At 39.8% G+C, this 20,649-nt stretch overlaps 1 pseudogene; it reads left to right on the top strand.

Annotated features, from left to right (window-relative positions):
* Positions 1 to 3,310: 3,310 nt before the first annotated feature.
* On the top strand, positions 3,311 to 5,720 carry LOC133773067 (serine/arginine repetitive matrix protein 1-like; annotated as a pseudogene).
* The last annotated feature ends 14,929 nt before the right edge of the window (positions 5,721 to 20,649 follow it).

Here is a 20,649-nt window from a genome sequence, read left to right as displayed (position 1 = left end):
TTCTTCCATTCTGTTGGATGTCTCTTCACTCTAATAATTATTCCCTTTGCTGTGGAGAACCTTTTGAGTTTGATATCCCATTTTTATATTCTTAACAACTGTAGTCACTGTATGATAGACTTCTTGAGTTTATTCCTTCTACCTAATTGTAATTTTGTATTCTTTGACCAATATCACCCAATATACTCCTCCCACTCCCCTTATTCCACCATTGTAGGCAACGGTAACCCTCATTCTACGCTATGATTTTTTAATTCAACTTCAAAAAATATCGACTTTAATGAGATCACTTAGTATTTGCCTTTCCAAGCTAATTTATTTCACTTACCATAATGTCCTCTGGATTTCTTTTATGTTGTCACAAATATCAAAACTTCCTTCTTTCTCATGTGGTTAATCCTCTGCCTGCGGCACCGGCACCCTATATGGGTGCTGGGTTCTAGTCCTGGTTGTTCCTTTTCCAGTCCAGCTCTCTGCTGTGGCCCCAGAGGGCAGAGGAGGATGGCCCAAGTGCTTGGGCCCTGCACCCACATGGGAGACCAGGAAAAACACCTGGCTCCTGGCTTCAGATCAGCGTGGTGTGACGGTCGTAGCGGCCATTTGGGGGTGAACCAACAGAGGGAAGACCTTTCTCTCTGTCTCTCTATCTGTCAAATAAACATTAAAAAAAAAAAAGACTTCCTTCTTTCTAGTGACAAAATAGTATTCTATTTTATTTATATATCACATTTCCTTATCCATTTATCCATTGATGAATACTTGGGGAGATTCTTTATCTTGGTTATCGTGAATAATATTGTAATGCATATGAGAGTGTAGCTATCTCTTCAACAGTTGATATCATTTCCTTTGGATATATTCTTATAATTGGGATTACTGAATCATATGGCAGTTCATTTTTAATTTTGTAGTACCTATATACTCTGTTCCATGATGGCTGCACTATCTTTTTTTTTTTTATTTGTTTGACAGGTAGAGTTATAGACAGTGAGAGAGAGAGAGACAGAGAGAAATGTCTTCCTTCCGTTGGTTCACTCCCCAAATGGCCACCAGAGCCGGCGCTGTGGCGATCCGAAGCCAGGAACCAGGTGCTTCCTCCTGGTCTCCCATGTGGATGCAGGGGCCCAAGCCCTTGGGCCATCCTCCACTGCCTTCCCAGGCGGCAGCAGAGAGCTGGACTGGAAGAGGAGCAACCGGAACTAGGACCCAGCGCCCATATGGGATGCCGGCACCGCAGGCGGAGGATTAACTAAATGAGCCATGGCGCTGGCCCGGCTGCACTATCTTAAATTCCTAGAAACACTGTAGAAGAGCTTTCCTTTCTTCATATCTGCAACACTTAATAACTTTGGTCTTTTACATAACAGACACTCTGACGGGTGTTATGTCACATTTCACTGTATGCATGTTTAATTTGAGAGAGAAAGAGAGAGAGAGAGACAGAATATGAATGTGAGTACACTCCCATTTAGTAATTCACTCCTCAAATGCCTGCAATGGCCAGAATGCTGAAGCCAGGAGCCAGGTACTCAATCCAAGTTTCCCACCTGAATGACAGAAATGCAGCTACTGCTGCCTCTCAGGGTATGCACCAGTAGGAAACTGGCATCAGGAGCTGGAGCTCGGATTGAACACAGATATTCCAGTGTGGGACATGAGTGAGCCTCCTAAACCATGTCTCAACCGCTAGACCAAGTGCTGGCATTTCAGTTACATGTAAGTTGTTTCAACTTCTCAACAATACGTACAGTGGGACTGCTATGAATTTCTTCATCCTAAAATTACATTTTGCTCTTATGAGACAACTTCTTATGCTGAAGTCTCTTAGTGGGATTTCTGGATAAAGTTGTGTTTGAAATGAGAAAACACAGGGTCAGATTTTTTTCAGTAGTGAAAAATAATATGTATAGTTAGAACTTACAGTCAAGGTCTCTCAAGTTTTTTGTTTAGACTGTTGAGTAGCTCCTTTTCTTAATAAATGTCTCACTGGAAAAATTCCATTCACAGTAGCAAATTTGTATAATCTGCTGAGGCCACAGCTTTGACAGAGCCTGTAATCACCTGCTAGAAGATCACCTACTAGAAGAGAGAAGTAAATTCATTAGTGAAGTAGTTTTCCCTAATATTTTATATTTATATTTTAAGAGATAATGGAAATCTGGAAGAGTTTCTTATGACCTATTTGGACTGAGTGGATATAGAACTACAATGGGGTTGCATTTCAATAATCTTAATGGCAATTTCAATGTAGAAACATAGATTGTCTCTAGTGCTTGCCACTGGGGAAGGAAAATTTTGTGAAACAATAGCATTTTTATGGAGAAAGGCCATAGAGTCTATAAATAGAACAACATGCAAAAACAGAACTAATGAGCACATTTTCTATCTTAATTAGGATTGTGATAGTATCAAATAGAATATCTTGCATTTCATTCAATTGGCAACTCAACATTTTAAAAAATTTAATCTTTCTTGGGTAAGCATTTTGCACAGTGGGTTAAGCCAACACTTGGGACACCCACATCCCATACTGGCATGACTGCGATTGAGTCCCATCAATGTTTCCCATCCAGCTCACTGCTAATGTGCACTCTGTTGATAGCTCAAATACTAGGGTCCCTGCCACCCACAAGGGAGACCCAGATGCCTGGCTTTGGCCTAGGCCTTTCCTAGTTATTGTAGGCATCGGGGGGAATGAACTGTAAGACCCCTGCTAAAAGTAAATATTAAAATAATATTATAGTAAAGGGTTAAAAAGTTTAGCTGCTGGCAGTAGACATTCCTTAAGATAACTGTGTCTCCACCCGCCTGCAAAATAACCTTGGGAAACTGCTCTGTGTAACTGTCTCACGCGATAACGCTTGCAGGCAGGAGTCCGAAAAGAGCTGCAATAAGCTTCTGTAACTTAGTGACCATTGTAGAAACTTACCCCTTCCCTTGCTAAAAATTGCGTCAAAAGTTTGCATGCCTGTTGCCCTTCAAAATAGCTAATCACCAAAGCTCCACATACATATGTTAATCAAGTGGCTATTGTCTTTAAAACTGCCTGTAACCCCTGCTCTCTCTCTCTCTCTTGACCGCCTGTGGTGCTGGGGAGCCCGTTTGTGCAAACGCCTAATAAAAATCCTCTTGGTCTTGCATCTACCGGTCTGGAGTTTGGGTCTTTGGGCGACCACCCGAGCACGTTGGATTCCCAGATTTGGGGTCCTTCAGAACCAGTGAATGGAAGTTCATTCTCTCTCTCTCTCTCTTTCTGTCTGCTTTTAAAATATATAAAAATGCATAAACTTTAAAAAAATTAATCTTTATATTCAACCAGCTGGAAGTGAAGAATCCAGACTCTAAAATGATGCAAATCAACCTGACTGGGCTTTTGAATGGAAAAAACGCTAGAGAATTTATGGGAGAACTGTGGCCTCTGCTGTTAAGTGCACAAGAAAACATCGCTGGAATCCCCTCTGCTTTCCTGGAACTGAAGAAAGAAGAAATAAAACAGAGGCAAATTGAGCAAGAAAAATTGGCATCTATGAAAAAGCAAGATGAAGACAAAGATAAGAGGATAAGGAAGAAAAAGAAAGCAGCAGAGAAAAAAGGGAACGGTCTCGAAGCCCGAGAAGACGCAAATCCAGATCTCCTTCCCCTAGAAGACGGTCTTCCCCTGTCAGGAGAGGGAGAAAGCACAGTCATTCTCGACCTCCCCGCCACAGAACCAAGAGCCAGAGTCCTTCCCCCACCAGAAAAGAAGGAAAGAACTCCTGAGCTCCCAGGACCTTCAGTGAAAGTCAAAGAACCCTCAGTACAGGAGACTACTTCTACTAGTGACATCCGAAAAGTTCCCAAGCCTGAACCTGTACCAGAACCTAAAGAACCTTCTCCAGAAAAAAAATTCCAAAAAGGAAAAGGAGAAGACCAGAGCGCCATCTCGGTCACGTCCCAAGTCAAGGTCACGGATGCGGTCTCACTCTCCTTCTCACACTCGACCTAGACGGCGCCGTAGATCCCAATCAAGATCATACTCTCCTAGAAGACGGCCAAGCCCAAGAAGGCGCCCACCCCCTCGCAGAAGAACTCCTCCGAGACGAATGCCTGCTCCGCCACGGCACAGGAGGAGTAGATCTCCAGTACGACCAAGACGACGTTCATCAGCATCATTGTCTGGGAGCAGCTCCTCATCCTCTTCATCTCCTTCCCGGTCGCCGCCAAAGAAAGCTCCTAAGAGGACATCCAGTCCCCCTCAAAAAACTCGCAGGCTGCCTCCTTCTGCGAGTCCTCCAAGGCGAAGGCACAGGCCACCCCCTCCGGCAGCTCCACCACCAAAAACTCGCCATTCCCCAGCACCCCAGCAGTCAAACCGTACGAGAAAAAAGCCGTGCTTCTGTGTCTCCAGGGAGAACTTCAGGTAAAGTGACAAAGCATAAAGGTACTGAGAAAAGAGACTCCCCTTCACCAGCACCGAAACCTAGAGAAGTAGAATTAATCTGAACGAGAAGAGGACAAAGGTGGCAAAATGGCGGCAGCACAGACGCCAGTCCAGACGGCAGAACCAGCAGATCTTCATCTGACGCTGGCTCCTCTTCCTCCTCCGAAGATGAGCGACCCAGAAGATCCCACGTGGAGAACTGTGAGGTAGGCAGGCGGCGGAGACATTCCCCTTCCGGGAGTGCCTCTCCCTCACCGTGAAAGCGCTGGGAAGAGACGTCCCCTCGCGGCAGACGGAGGAGAAGTCCCTCACCACCACCCACCAGAAGGCGGCGCTCTCCTTCTCCTACAGCACCGCCCGGCCGGGCCCGACGAAGGCCTCTTCCACCTGCACGCCTTCCCCTCGGAGGTGCTCCCTTCCGATCCAGAGGAGATACACCCCTTCTCCACCTCCCAAGAGAAGGACGGCTTCTCCTCCACCCCTCCAAAACGGAGGGCAGCGCCATCTCCACCACCAAAGCGGCGAGTCTCGCATTCCCCACCTCCCCAACCGAGAAGCTCGCCTTCCTTGCCATCCAAGCCTAGGAAAGGCTGTTCCCCAAGCCACTGCACCCGGGAAGCCCGCTCGCCGCAGCCAAACAAAGGGCACTCCCTTCCCCTCGGCCTCCTCGGACCTCCTCCAGCCCTCCACCGCACGGAGCGCACCGCTGTCCTCACCCCGAAGAAGGCAGTCTCCATCTCCAAGTACTAGGCCCGTTAGGAGAGTCTCCCGGACTCCGGAGCCTGAAAAGACAAAAAAGACTGCCTCTCCAAGCCCACAGTCTGTAAGGAGGGTCTCATCCTCCCGATCTGTGTCTGGATCTCCTGAGCCAGCAGCTAAAAAACCTCCAGCACCTCCGTCCCCTGTCCAGTCTCAGTCGCCCTCTACAAACTGGTCACCAGCGGTACCGGTCACAAAGGCTAAGAGCCCAACACCAAGCCCATCACCGGCAAGGAATTCAGATCAAGAAGGAGGTGGAAAGAAAAAGAAGGACAAGAAACACAAAAAGGATAAAAAGCACAAGAAACACAAGAAGGAGAAGGCGGTGGCAGCGGCGGCTGTCGCGGCTGCTGCCGCCATCACCCCTGCAGCTGTCGCTGCTGCCAGGACCACCTCAGCACAGGAGGAAGCAGAGGCTGCGCTGGAGCCCAAGAAGGAGACTGAAAGTGAAGCTGAAGATAACCTTGATGACCTAGAGAAGCACCTGCGGGAGAACGCCCTGCGGTCCATGCGGAAGGCTCAAGTGTCCCCACAGTCCTAGGTGGAAATGTTTGCTATGATATAAATTTTATTTGGTTTGCACGCAATTTCAAAATTGCTAAAATGTGTTTGAGCTTTAGACTATAACATTTGTTGTAATAATTGCTAGGTTGAAGTTCACCATGTTAAAAAAAAAAAAAAAAAAAGGCCGGCGCCGCGGCTCACTAGGCTAATCCTCCACCTTGCCGCGCCGGCACACTGGGTTCTAGTCCCGGTCGGGGCACCGGATTCTGTCCCGGTTGCCCCTCTTCCAGGCCAGCTCTCTGCTGTGGCCAGGGAGTGCAGTGGAGGATGGCCCAAGTGCTTGGGCCCTGCACCCCATGGGAGACCAGGAGAAGCACCTGGCTCCTGCCATCAGAACAGCGCGGTGCGCCGGCCACAGCGCGCCTACCGCGGCGGCCATTGGAAGGTGAACCAACGGCAAAAGGAAGACCTTTCTCTCTGTCTCTCTCTCACTGTCCACTCTGCCTGTCCAAAAACAAAAACAACAACAACAACAACAAAAAAAAAACGGGGGTTTAAATATCGTTGGCATTCTTATGGCTCCTTTAAATGCCCCCCTGGCTATTCCCAAAGGGGTTCCTCTCTCACTCTCTTTTTTTCTTTTCTTTCTTTACCTTTTCTCATTTGAGTCTCTTACCACCCATTGAAGTTATGCTTCCAACCTCATGGTTTGTAAGCTTGCCCGGAAATAAGACCACTGTTGAACTACACAAAAGTATAAGTGAGTATTTTAATGCCACATCTTTCCTGTTGCCTGTGAAGTCTCTGCTGAAGTGAGTCAGGACTGGAGCTCTCGGAAGAGACAGAAAGCAAAGCCACGTCATTTGCCAGGACACTGTGGGTCTCTGTCCATGTGGAACAAGTTGATTTGGAACACTGGAATTTCATTCTATTCTGTTCTAGGGTGTTCTTTTTTTGTTTGTTTGTTTTCTTTCTTGTAAAGGCAATTAACTAGTCCCAGGAAGGATCCTTCAGTTATATAAAATTTTGTTTTATGAAAAAAAAATAATCTTTTGTAGTACTTCTATTCCTTTAAATGAAGTGATATGGGGAGCTTCCATTGATTTACACAGTAAATGGCCAATCAATATTTATTGAAGGGTTGATGAACTAAATGTATCTGGTAAGGTGAGTTGTTGCTTTTCATCTATATTACTAATACAAAGATATTAGTCTTTACTGTAATTAAGAGTTTAGTAGTGAACATATGTTTTCCTTCCTCTAGGAATTAAAACCAGAGTTATTTTAGACACTGGAACTATTCAATATTATAGGTACTAGCCACATGTGACTATTTATACTTAATCAAAATTCAATTCCTGAGTAACAGTAGCTACAATTTCAAAGGCCTAGTTCACTCATGGGGTTTAGAGGCTGCCCATTTGCAGTTTGGGGTTTAATCCTTTTTTAAAATTGTTTTTAATTTACTTTTTAAGAGATACAAATTTCATAAGTACAACTTTAGGAATATAGTTATGGGACTTAATCCTAAAAAACGCAATCCTACTTGTTGTAGTCTCAAAAGTTGAAGTCTCAAAAGACCAAATCTCTAAGTTCTAAAGTTCTGAAAAAGTTATAAATACACAATTTTGAAAAGAATTACAATATATTTAAAAACATGTATTTTGCAATGAGAATTTTTGGGTGAACATCATGGTGCAGCAGGTTAAGTTGCTGTTTGGGCAGCTTACATCCCATGTCAGAGTTCTAGTTTTAGTCTTAGCCACTCTGCTTCTGATTAAGCTTCCTGTTAATATACATCCTGGGAGACAGCAGATGATGGTCCCTGCCACCCCTGTGGGAGATTTAGATGGAGTTCAGGACTCCTGGATTCAGCCTGGCTTATTAACAGCTTGTGCAACCATTTGGGGATTGAACCTAGGGGTAGAAGATAGCTCTCTCTCGTTCTACCTTTTAAGTATATAAATTAAAAAAACTTTAAAAAGAGAGTTTATTTGAGAAACATGAAAAGATGACTGTTTCATAAGACACTTTACACAACAAAATAGGCAATAATCTCATGCATATGTATTTTTGTAAGCATAAACACTTAGGTATACTGATGATAGTTGCATGGGCATAACAGGTATGAACAGATAAACTACCTTACTAAAAAAATGGTCAAAATTAAAATATATAAATGTTTATCATTATGATTAGTAATTACAAACATCCAGCCTTATAACTGGAGTCATCTGAAATATGTGACAGATAATTCAATTCTTTTGATAAGATCAGTCAAAACTATGATGGGTCACCACTACATATGCTATTGCCCAAAGAGCAGAGATCTTGAGAAATTTTATCTTTCAGGAATGCAATTTACCAAAAAACTCATTTATTAGGAAGTTTCAATATTTTGTGTACATGCACAGTGCTTACACACAAAGTCAGTGTTGTGATAATACAGTTTTGTTGATGCAAACTTGGAAAAAATGCATAAAGTAAATTAGCACTCTCCGAAAGTCTTTACACCATGTATATCTCCTGTATTGGATTTGAAGATGGCAAAGCAAATTATAATAAATAATGCTAGTGATTTGAAACTAGTGAGAAATGAACTGAGAAGATGGAAGTTTCCTTAATTTATTAAAAAAACTACAAAGAAAATCTGATGTATGAAAAGGTATGAAATAGGGATCAATTTTGGGTAGTTACACTAGAGCAGGCCATGAGACCTTGACAACTATCATGATTATTAGCTATATCTTTAAGTCTTTTATTTTGATGAATAGCTGGTTTTGGTCTTTTATGGCTTGGTTCTCCTTAAAAAATACTTTTATATCTCTTTTCTTGATAGTGCTGCTATTTCTGAAATTCTTTGTGAGTTGTTATACATGAGTAATCCTTGTTGAAATTTCTAATCAGTTGTGCCATGCTTCTGTGTTGTTTTGGGTCAGTGCATATCCACTCTGTGGGCACTCATACATAGATGGAGGGAGGGTAGAGTGGGAAGGATCACTGTGTTCCTGAGTCTATGTACATGATGCATACCATAAATGAAATTAAAAATATAAAAGAAACTACACATTTGAGAGAAACAACATTGCCAATCAAACAGGAACACCATTTCCTAGATATATTCTTATCTTTCTGAGCTCATAATTAATTTCCAACCAGTCAGTAACATCACTGGCTTCTTCATGCAAACACAGCTCTAATTCATTAAAATATCCTAGAATTGTACCTACTGGAAGAAAAGCCAATACAAATGGTGCTTTGGCCTCTCTGGGCCAAGGATTTGGCTTCCTATCCCTCCTATATAACCTTTCCCCTCTAGGGAATCATGTTTAGGATTTTGGTTATTAGGATTTCAGCCCTTGGAATTATGATTTTTGAGATTTTAAACTTTCAAGATTCTAAGTTTAAGAATTTGATGATTTAAGTATTCAGGATTATGATATTTGACTTTGTCACTTTTCAGATTAATATCAGCATTACATCACTGAGCAGCACCAACATTAGGCATTTCTATTGCTGCCAAAAGTGTATAGAACAAAAGGCCACGCTAGGCTGTGCTCAATCATAAAAAAAATCATAAATAGCAAGTTAAAAGGAATCTTAATGAAGCAGTATCAACATCAATACTCAATACTTACTGACAGATGCTTTTTTTTTTTTGGTGTTTTATATATTTGTTATATATTAGTGTGGCTAAGACTGTATATATACATGTGATTAATTACATTTAAATATGAAAAAAATTTGTATGGTTTTCCCAATTGACATAATCCCTACCTACATTTGCCATTGTTACCTTATGTAGCCAGTCTATTTCTTTAAGCATCTGGTTATATTGAATAAATTTCTTTAGATTCTGCCACTACTCATTCTGCTCTAAGAGTCCAGTACAACCACAGAAGAGTGAGCTTTTTAAATATGCTGGGAATTCAGAATCTGAATTTATGGGCCCATTGAATTCTCTATTATGGGGTTTCATTCCAGGGGTATTTTACAATTACCCAATTATAAATGTGGCTTATTTATACACAGACTGTCATGCACCACACAACAATGTATTGGTGAACAAAGGGCCATATATACGAGGGTGGTCTCTTAAGATTATAATGGACCTGAAAAGTTCTGCTTAGAGGCATCATAGCCATAGGTCATAGAAAATGTGTCACCCATGATGTTGTGGTGATATTGATATAAACAAACCCACACCATCAGTCACATAAAAACACAGCCTTTGGCCGGCGCTGCGGCTCACTAGGCTAATCCTCCGCCTTGCGGCGCTGGCACACCGGGTTCTAGTCCCGGTCGGGGCACCGATCCTGTCCCAGTTGCCCCTCTTCTAGGCCAGCTCTCTGCTGTGGCCAGGGAGTGCAGTGGAGGATGGCCCAAGTGCTTGGGCCCTGCACCCCATGGGAGACCAGGAGAAGCACCTGGCTCCTGCCATCGGATCTGCGCGGTGCGCCGGCCACAGCGCGCCTACCGCGGCGGCCATTGGAGGGTAAACCAACGGCAAAAGGAAGACCTTTTTCTCTGTCTCTCTCTCACTGTCCACTCTGCCTGTCAACAAACAAACAAACAAACAAAAACACAGCCTTTACAGTTTTGTACAGTACTTAATACTTGATAGTGATGCTATGCGACTATCTTACTGGTTGTGTGTATACTATATTATACCTTTAATCCTTATTTACAGGGCACTCTTTCTGCTTATATTTAAAAACATTAATTGTAAAACAACTTGAGCAGGTCCTTCAGATATATTTCAGCAGGCATTGTTTTTTTAATTTAATTAATTAATTAATTTAACAGGCAGAGTTGTAGACAGAGAGAGAGAGAGACAGAGAGAAAGGTCTTCCTTTTCCATTGGTTCACCCCCAAATGGCTGCTATGGCCGGCGCACTGCAGCTGGCGTGCTGCGCCAATCCGAAGCCAGGAGACAGGTACTTCCTCCTGGTCTCTCATGCGGGTGCAGGGCCCAAGCACTTGGGGCATCCTCCACTGCCTTCCAGGGCCACAGCAGAGAGCTGGACTGGAAGAGGAGCAACTGGGACTAGAACCCGGCGCCCATATGGGGTGCCGCAGGCGGAGGATTAACCAAGTGAGCCATGGCGCCAGCCCCAAGCAGGCATTGTTTTCATGAAAGCATCATGCATGTTATTGCCCCTGCAGAGCTTCCAATGGGACAGATATGAGAGTAAAGGACCATGATTATTGGTGATGCTGACCCTGTGTACGCCTAGCCTAATATGTGTGTTTAATCGTTTTTTTTTTTTTTTAAGATTTATTTTTTTTTATTTGAAAGGGAGAGTTGCAGAGAGGCAGAGGCAGAGAAAGAGGGAAAGATCTTCCATCCGCTGGTTCATTCCCCAAATGGCCACAACAGCCAGAGCTGAGCCCATCTAAAGCAAGGAGCCAGGAGCTTCTTCCTGGTCTCCCAGGTGGGTACAGGGGCCCTAGGACTTGGGCCATCTTTTTCTGCTTTCCCATGTTACAGCAGCAAGCTAGATTGGAAATGGAGCAGCCAGAACTTGAACCTGTGCTCATATGGGATGCTGGCACTGCAGATCAGGGCTCTAACCTGCTGTGCCACAGTGCTGGCCCCTCTGTAATAGTTTTTAACAGAAAATTTTAAAAGTAAAAATGGTAAGATAAGTAAATTATAGAATAAGGTTATAAGGAAAAAACTCAGTGTGTATAGCTGTAAAATCTGAGTTTTAAGCTAAGTGTCCTATGAGGATTATACAAGTGCTATAGAAGAGTAGTATAAAGGAGTTAAACACTTACACATTATTAGAAAGTTTATAAAGTAAAATATATTACGAAGAAAGGGTTGTTCTTATAAATTTAGTGTAGCCTGAGGTTATAGTGTTTATGAAGCCCACAGTAGTGTACAGTCATATGCTAGGCCTCCAAATTGACTCACCACTCACTGAATTCCAGTCTTATAAGCACCATTCATACTAAGTGCCAGAAACCGCTATATTATTTTTTTTAAATCTTATTCATGCAATTTTTTACTGTAATTTTTCTACTTTTAGGTACACATATACTTACCATCTTGTTACAGTTGCCTATAGCATTAATACAGTCACATGCTGTGTAGGTTTCTAATCTAGGAGCAATGAGCTGTAGGTCTGTGTAAATATGCTCTAATGTTTGCAAGATGAGGAAATTCTTAACAATGTATTTCTCAGAAATGTGATATGTGGTTATACCAAGAAAATGCTTTTACTAAACCCTGCGTTAGACATTTTAAATTGGGTGCTTATTCAATATTGGCATAGTCATAAAAGACCAAAGAATGTAATTTGTTTTGATAAAGTCTTTGTAACTAATTAAAATTGTGCACAAGCCTTGGGTGTTTAACCAGATTGCCTACAGTCTCACAACATCCAGGTAGACAAATACTATCTTCCTTATGCATATTGCATCTCCTTGATTTACCCTTCTCAAATGAAGAAAAGGATGCACTTGTAGTATTAAAACAAGTTTTAAATAAAAATTTCTTTTTATAAAACAACAAAATTCAAAAATGTTTGGAACTAATTTGGAGAATGTGTTGTGTTTTATAGCTGATATGTATTTCCCCTTTCCTCATCCCAAGTTTTCAGCACTATGAGGACATAGTATGTTCTAAATGTGTGAGGAGAAACAATTTAAAGTTATTTAAACACTTTGCATTTTTGCTTTGGCCCAAGCAAAACACAAGCTGTTTGTCAAGGGATTAAAAAAACAAGGAAATTAAAATTAGCTTGCACTGTAAACAAGTAGTCATTAAATAAAGAACTCTTTGTCTGAATTATTTGTACTTTTTAAAAAATGTTGAAATCATCTTTCATCTATTCACACTACCTTGTAGAGGTTTTGAGAAAGCAGCACTGAGACAAGTGTTAATGAATTATGAAGCCTCTGCTTTGATAGAGAACCATTATATTGTGTTGCTGGATTTATTTTCCATTTAGAATTGGAGATGACCTAAATGAATATTGATATGGTTACTGATTTTACCAAACAGAGTCTTGTGTTAGAATTACTTTCCTTTTGGGATCTGAGCTTATTTCTTGCACAAAGTCCCAAGTGAAATTAGGAAAACTGTGAACGTGGTTTTTTTTTTTTTATTATTCTAAATTTGTTTATTTGCTTATACAAATAGGAGTTGGGTATGCATGCATGGACATTGATTTCCCAGGACAGTTTTCGCAATGCTTCACCTGCCACAGTAGAAAGGGTAGAGCCTTTGAAATCAGACAGCCTAGTTCTGCTTTTTCCTGGGTATTCAATTTTGGATAAATTATTTAATTTCTTTGAAATTATTCTCATATGTCTTTAAAATAGGGAAGGTTTATTTACCTCATAGGTCTGGTGTCAAGACTGTACAAAATAAATGTAAAGCTTTATCTAAACAGTGCCTGGGCAAAAATATGTGATCAGTAAAGGAATGTTGCTATTTTAACAGAGATTAACTTTACACAGTGGCATTGAGCCAATAGTAGTGCACAAGACTAAATTTTCAAAGGTTTATTTTTAAAATTCTGAAATGAATTTTCAGTGGTGGCATAAAAATGGTTGAGGCATACAGAAGTACCATATTTCTTTACCCATTTCCAAGTATCTATAGCAAATATCTTTTTTTAAACTTTTATTTAATAAAAATAAATTTCCAAAGTACAACTTTTGGATTACAGCAGCTTTTCCGTCCATAACCTTCCTCCCTCCCGCAACCTTCTCTTTCCTACTCCTTCTCCCATCGCATTCTTCATTAAGATTCATTTTCAATTATCTTTATATGCAGAAGATCGACTTGGTATATAATAAGTAAAGATGTCAACATCTTGCACCCACACAGATACACTAGTATAACATACTGTTTGAGTACTAGTTTTACGGTTAATTCACATAGTACAAAACATTAAGGACAGAGATCCTACATGGGGAGTAAGTGCATAGTGATTCCTGTTGCTGATTTAACAATTGACACTCCTATATATATCAGTAATCACCCGAGGCTCTTGTCATGAGCTGCCAAGGTTACGGAAGCCTATTGAGTTCACCAACTCCAACCTTATTTAGACAAGGCCATAGTCAAAGTGGAAGTTCTCTCCTCCCTTCAGAGAAAGGTACCTCTTTTTTTGATGGCCTGTTCTTTCTGCTGGGATCTCACTCACACAGATCTTTCATTTAGGACACTTTTTTGCCATATTGTCTTGGCTTTCCATGCCTGAGAAACTCTCATGGGCTTTTTAGCCAGATCCAAATGCCTTAAGGGCTGATTCTGAGGCCAGAGTGCTGTTTAGGACATCTGCCATTCTATGAGTCTTCTGTGTATCCTGCTTCCCATGTTGGATCCTTCTCTCCTTTTTAATTCTATCAGTTAGTATTAGCAGACATTATTCTTGTTTATGTGATCTCTTTGACACTTAATCCTATCTTTATGATCAATTATGAACTGAAATTGATCACTTTGACTAGTGAGATGGCATTGGTATATGCCACCTTGATGAGATTGAATTGGAATCCCCTGGCACGTTTCTAACTCTACCATTTGGGGCAAGTCTGATTGAGCATGTCCCAAACTGTACATCACCTCCCTCTCTTATTCCCACTCTTATATTTAACAGGGATCACTTTTCAGTTAAATTTAAACACCTAAGAATAATTGTGTGTTAATTACAGAGTTCAACCAATGGTATTAAGTAAAACAAAAAAATACTAAAAGAAATAAAATAGTAAGTTGTTCCTCAACAGTCAGGACAAGTGCTGATCAAGTCATTGTTTCTCATTGTGTCCATTTCACTTCTACAGGTTCCCTTTTAGGTGCTCATTTAGTTGTCATCGATCAGGGAGAACATATGATATTTTTCCCTTTGGGACTGGCTTAATTCACTCAGCATGATGTTTTCTAGATTCCTCCATTTTGTTGCAAATGACTGGATTTCATTTTTTTTTTACTGCTTTATAGTATTCTATAGATTATATTTCTGATAATTCCTTTATTCAGTCTTCTGTTGATGGGCATTTAGGTGAATTCCAGGTCTTAGCTATTGTGAATTGAGCTGCAGTAAACATTGAGGTGCAGCCAGCTCTTTTATTTGCCAATTTAATTTCCTTTGAGTAAATTCCAAGGAGTAGGTCATGTGGTAGAGCGATATTCAGGTTTATGAGGAATCTCCAGACTGACTTCCATAATGGCTTTACCATATTGCATTCCTACCAACAGTGGATTAGTGTGCCTTTTGCCCCACATCCTAGCCAGCATCTGTTGTTCGTTGATTTCTGTATGTAAGCCATTCTAACTGGGGTGTGGTAAAACCTCATTGTGGTTTTGATTTGCATTTCCCTGATGGCTAGTGATCCTGAACATTTTTCATGTTTCTATTGGCCATTTGGATTTCCTCTTTTGAAAAATGTCTATTGAGGTCCTTGGCCCATCTCTTAAGTGGCTTCTTTGTTATTGTGGAGTTTCTTGATCTCTTTGTAGATTATGGTTATTAATCCCTTATCAGTTGCATAATTTGCAAATATTTTTTTCCCATTATGTTGGTTCCCTCTTCACTTTCCTGGGTTTTTCTTTTGCAGTGCATAAATTTCTAAATTGTTAATCCCAATTGTTAAGTTTGGTTTTGACTGCCTGTGCCTCTAGGGTCTTTTCCAAGAAATCTTTGCCTATGCCTATATCTTGCAGGGTTTCTCTGATGTTCTCTAATAATTTGATGGTGTCAGTTGTAGATTTAGATCTTTAATCCATGTTGAGTGGATTTTTGTGTAAGGTGTAATGTAGGGGTCTTGCTTCATGCTTCTGCATGTGGAAATCCAGTTTTCCCAGCACCATTTGTTGAATAGACTGTCCTTGCTCCAGGAATTGGTTTTAGATCTTTGACCAAATATACGTTGGCTGTAGATGTTTAGATTGATTTCTGGTTCTATTCTGTTCCATTGGTCTATCCATCTGTTTCTGTACCAGTCCCATAACTATATTCCTAAAGTTGTACTTATGAAATTTGTATCTCTTAAAAAGTAAATTAAAAACAATTTTAAAAAAGGATTAAACCCCAAACTGCAAATGGGCAGCCTCTAAACCCCATGAGTGAACTAGGCCTTTGAAATTGTAGCTACTGTTACTCAGGAATTGAATTTTGATTAAGTATAAATAGTCACGTGTGGCTAGTACCTATAATATTGAATAGTTCCAGTGTCTAAAATAACTCTGGTTTTAATTCCTAGAGGAAGGAAAAACATATGTTCACTACTAAACTCTTAATTACAGTAAAGACTAATATCTTTGTATTAGTAATATAGATGAAAAGCAACAACTCACCTTACCAGATACATTTAGTTCATCAACCCTTCAATAAATATTGATTGGCCATTTACTGTGTAAATCAATGGAAGCTCCCCATATCACTTCATTTAAAGGAATAGAAGTACTACAAAAGATAAATTTTTTAAAGTTTATGCATTTTTATATATTTTAAAAGCAGACAGAGAGAGAAAAAATGAACTTCCATTCACTGGTTCATTCCCCCCGATGCCTACAATAACTAGGGAAGGCCTAGGCCAAAGCCAGGCATCTGGGTCTCTCTTGTGGGTGGCAGGGACCCTAGTATTTGAGCTATCAACTTGTGTCCATACTTTCCCTTTTATTTTTTCTCTCCTGTAGTTAGGCTGGTATACTTTCCCCCACGGGGCTTCAAGCCTTGTTCTCTCTAGGCTCTTCCTAACACTTTTTCCTCCAGTATCTTGGGCTACTGCAGTTCCAACTCACCTGTCTTTCCAGTGCTGATGTGGAGGCTCTCAGCAGTTGGAGTCCCAAGCTGTGGGTGCCCATGTCCTCCACGTAGATCCACCATTTCCCTCTAATTATGGAAGAGTTTCCTCTGCTGTTTTTTCAGTAACTCTTCCCTGAGACTGCTATACTATTTCCACTTTTTTAAAACTATCTTCTCCTGGACTATCAGTAAGCTCCCTCCCTATTCCACCATCTTGAATGGCCCCAGAAATATCTTTTTTTTTTTTTAAAAAAATGTTATTTAAGGCACACAAGTTTCATGTATTTCACATATACAGATTTAGGAACATAGTGATACCATAGCTTCGGCCCACACTCAAATTCTTCTTCTTCCGCTCTCTCCTAATCCCACTCTTACTTTTTACAAAGATCTATTTTCAGTTTAACCCTTTATTAAGTAATGAGTTCAATAAGTAGTATAAAGAAAAAAAACACTTCCTCCACAGTAGAGACAAGGGCTACAATCATCAAATCTCAAAATGTCCATTTACTCTGATACATTACATTTTAGGTACTCTATTAGTTACCCCAGCTCAGAAAAACATATCTGTCTTTGGGGACTGGCTTATTTCACCAAGTATAATGGTATCCAGTTGCATCCATTTTGTTGCAAGAAAAGGGAACTGATAGCATCAAATTATTAGATAATATATAGGAAATGCTGTAAGACATTGGCATAGGCAAAGATTCTTGGAAAAGACCTCAGAAACACAGGCGACCAAAGCCAAAATTGACAGAATTACATCAAGTTGAGAAGCTTCTGCACTGCAAAGGAAGTACTCAGTAAGTTGAAGAGGCAACAAACAGAATGGGAGAAAATATTGGCAAACTGTGCAACTGATAAAAGGTTAATATCCAGAATATATAAAGAGCTCAAGAAATTCATCAAGAACAAAACAAACAATCCAGTTAAGAAATGGTCAAAGGACTTGAACAGGCATTTTGCAAGACAGGAAATTCAAAGGGCCAACAGGCACATGAAAAAATGCTCAGGATAACTAACCATCAGGGAAATGCAAATCAAAACTACAATTAAGTTTTAATCCACCACAGTTAGAATGGCTCTCATGCAGAAATTAAGAAACAACAAATACTGGCAAAGATGTGGGGGAAAAGATACCTTAATTCACAGTAATGTAAACTGGTGCAGTCACTGTGGAAGACAATATGAAAATACCTCAGAAAACTGAATATAGACCTACCATATGATTCAGCCACCCCACATCTGGGAATTTATCCAAACTAAAAGAAATCAGCATAGGAAAGAGTTATCTATACCCCCATGTTCATTGTAGCACAATTCACAATAGCTAAAATATGGAATCAATCCAGATATCCATCAGCTGATGACTGGATAAAGAAATTATGATATATTCACACTTTGGAGTACTACTCAGATGTGAAAAAATAGCCAATATCTTAAGATGAGAATAATTAGTGGCTTTATGTATCAGAATGTCACCTATACATCTGTTGTTGGAAATAGCAACTTGTAAATTTAAATTAAAGGTGTAGTGATTACAATTGTTATTATATGAAAATATTGCCTGGTTCTAGGTTCTGGCTGATACATAAAGTTGTAGTGCATTAACCTAAATTGATAACTACTGAAGATTGAATCAAAAGTATGTGAATGTTTTTTAAAGTAAATGATTAACTTTGATGATAAAAATATAAATTGTATATTAATTAATGTATTGATTGGTTATTTGAACTTTTATATAATAGCTGTTGCTTGTGTTATAGCTCTTTGACATACATTTTGTGTACATGTTAACAATTTTGGAAAGATGATACATATATCCTGGAACTAAACTCAACAAAGGAGCTGGTGAATGGTTTCTCACTGTTGGAGTGGGAGGCTGTGGATAAACAATGAGGGAAAGCTGTAACAAAACAAGTGGTAATGGATTAGTGCTGGAAACATTAGAAAGAACTCATGTTTTTCTTAATACAGACATATATAGACACATTTGTAGATGTATTTTTATTCATGACTTAGTGTGCACATATTTCCTTGCCAGCTGAGATGTCCTAGAATTAATGTACCCCAGTAATAAGTAATGAACATACCCAGATCTGGATTTTTAATACTATTGTCCAATAAAATGAACCAGGTCTTGGATAATTGGCTGATTCTAGAACTGAAAGAGGACTGTACAAGATAAGCTTAAAGCAACTTGCAGTACCAGGAAGTAAGAAAGTACCAGAAATGTGTTGGCATGTGACCTGGAGATAAAGATGCTGATTGTGACTCACACATCACAATGAATGATTGTGTCCACAATCTGCCTCTGGCTCCTGATTCCAGCTTCCTCCTTATGCATACCCTGGGAAGGCAGTAGATGATGATGTTGGATCCCTGCCATCCATGTAGAAGACATGGATTCAGTTCCAGGCTCCTTGATTTGACCCAGCTCAGCCTTGACCACTGTGGACATTTAGGAAAAAACTGTCAAGTGGGAGTTCCTCTCTCTCCCATCTCCTTTTCAAATAAATGAATAAAAAATGCAAGAAACAAAAGAAAACTTTAAGCTTCTCAAAAGGTCACAGTAGGCAATTCAAAGACCTTCTAATGTCTAAAACTGAAAGAGCTGAGCATCAAGATAATATTTGATTATATCACAAAGTATAAAATACAAGTATCTTTGAGTCCATACTGATTTAAATAAGTGATTTAATAAATAAATAAATTAGGGAGAATTGATAACTCTACTTTGTAGAGGAAATTCAGGTAATTTATGTAGATAACTTTGTACGTAAGGATGTGGAGAATAATTCCCCACCATATAGGTGTGGGCATTGCCTAGCAACTTCCTTACAAATTGTCAAGTAAAGAAAGGCGGAGTGGAGGGAGAGTAACTACACAGTAGACAAGTGTGACAAACATGCCCCAGCCAGGTGCCAAAGGTCAACACCAACAATTATAAATCATGTTCATAGTTTGTAATCTTGATATAATGTGATATGAATGGCACATTCCTTTTGTAGTCTTGATTTTTAAACACATAGTTCAGTCTAATCAAGAGGAAAGCATCAGACACATCCAAATACGGATACCTTCTATGAAATACTTGTCAGTGCTCCTCAACACTGTCAGGGACAACTGTCCTGGTGTAAAGGTGCCTAAGGACACATCATGACTGAATGTGCTGTGCTGTCCTAGATGGAGTCCTGGAACACAAAAGGGATATTAGGCAAAAGCTCAGGCAATTTGAGTAAAGTATGGCTTTTAGTTAGTGATAATATGTGGACTTAATTAATAATCATGTGTTAGGTGGAAGGTTTACCTTGTAGACTTGAGTTGATAACTTTAAACTTTATGAGGAAATTTAAATTTTTCTTAAAGTATCTTTGATGGCCTTTAGAATTTTTCATCTTTTCAAGTGCTGTATCTTTGTTCTTTTCAGTTTTATATAGTTTAAAAAAAGTCACAATTATCCCCTTGTCCAACAGTGTTTCCTTGAACTTTTATTTCTGTAAAGTGGCTAAAAACAAATATCCTCATAAACTGTGAACATTTTAGTAACTGTTTTCTTTAGAGTTATATGTTTTCTCAAGTTGTGACACTGGTGTCCCAATCGATGTTTTTTTTTGTTTGTTTGTTTTGTTTTGTTTTTGTGAGAAGAATATAGATGTATAGGAGGTTGCAGCAATTACAGTGAATTCTTGTATTCATGAGCACTCTCCCTTCTCCTCAGCAGTGACATATTATGTAACTAAAGTACAACAATAAATACAAGAAATTAACATAGGTATTCATATGTATTTATACACAATTTGTCACAAATGTACAAAATGACTCAGAATATCTAGATATTATCAGGCTTAGAATTATTCCATCACCACACACATCTTTTGTATTATTCCTTTATAGTCATACCCATCTCCTTCTATCCCACCATTATTAATCATTGACACTAATCTATTTTGCAGATTGGCCTTGAGAAAACAAAGGGAATATTTTAGCTCTGAGATCTAGATTGTTGTGCAGCTCAATAATCGATTCCTTTTCTTTGCTATTTAGTTATTTGGATTCTCTCTTCTATTCTACTGATCTATGTATCTGTCCTCTGATAATATAAAACAATACTGAAGCTACACAGTAAGTCCTGTTATAGTCAGTGTGTGCCAAATGCATACCCCATCTTATTCTTCATGGTGTGCCCTGTGTTGGAATTAT

Source organism: Lepus europaeus, chromosome 13 (genome assembly GCF_033115175.1).
Source record: "Lepus europaeus isolate LE1 chromosome 13, mLepTim1.pri, whole genome shotgun sequence".
Taxonomy (NCBI): domain Eukaryota; kingdom Metazoa; phylum Chordata; class Mammalia; order Lagomorpha; family Leporidae; genus Lepus; species Lepus europaeus.
The sequence above is the reverse complement of the archived record's forward strand: the minus strand, read 5'-3'. Positions and strand labels throughout refer to the sequence as shown.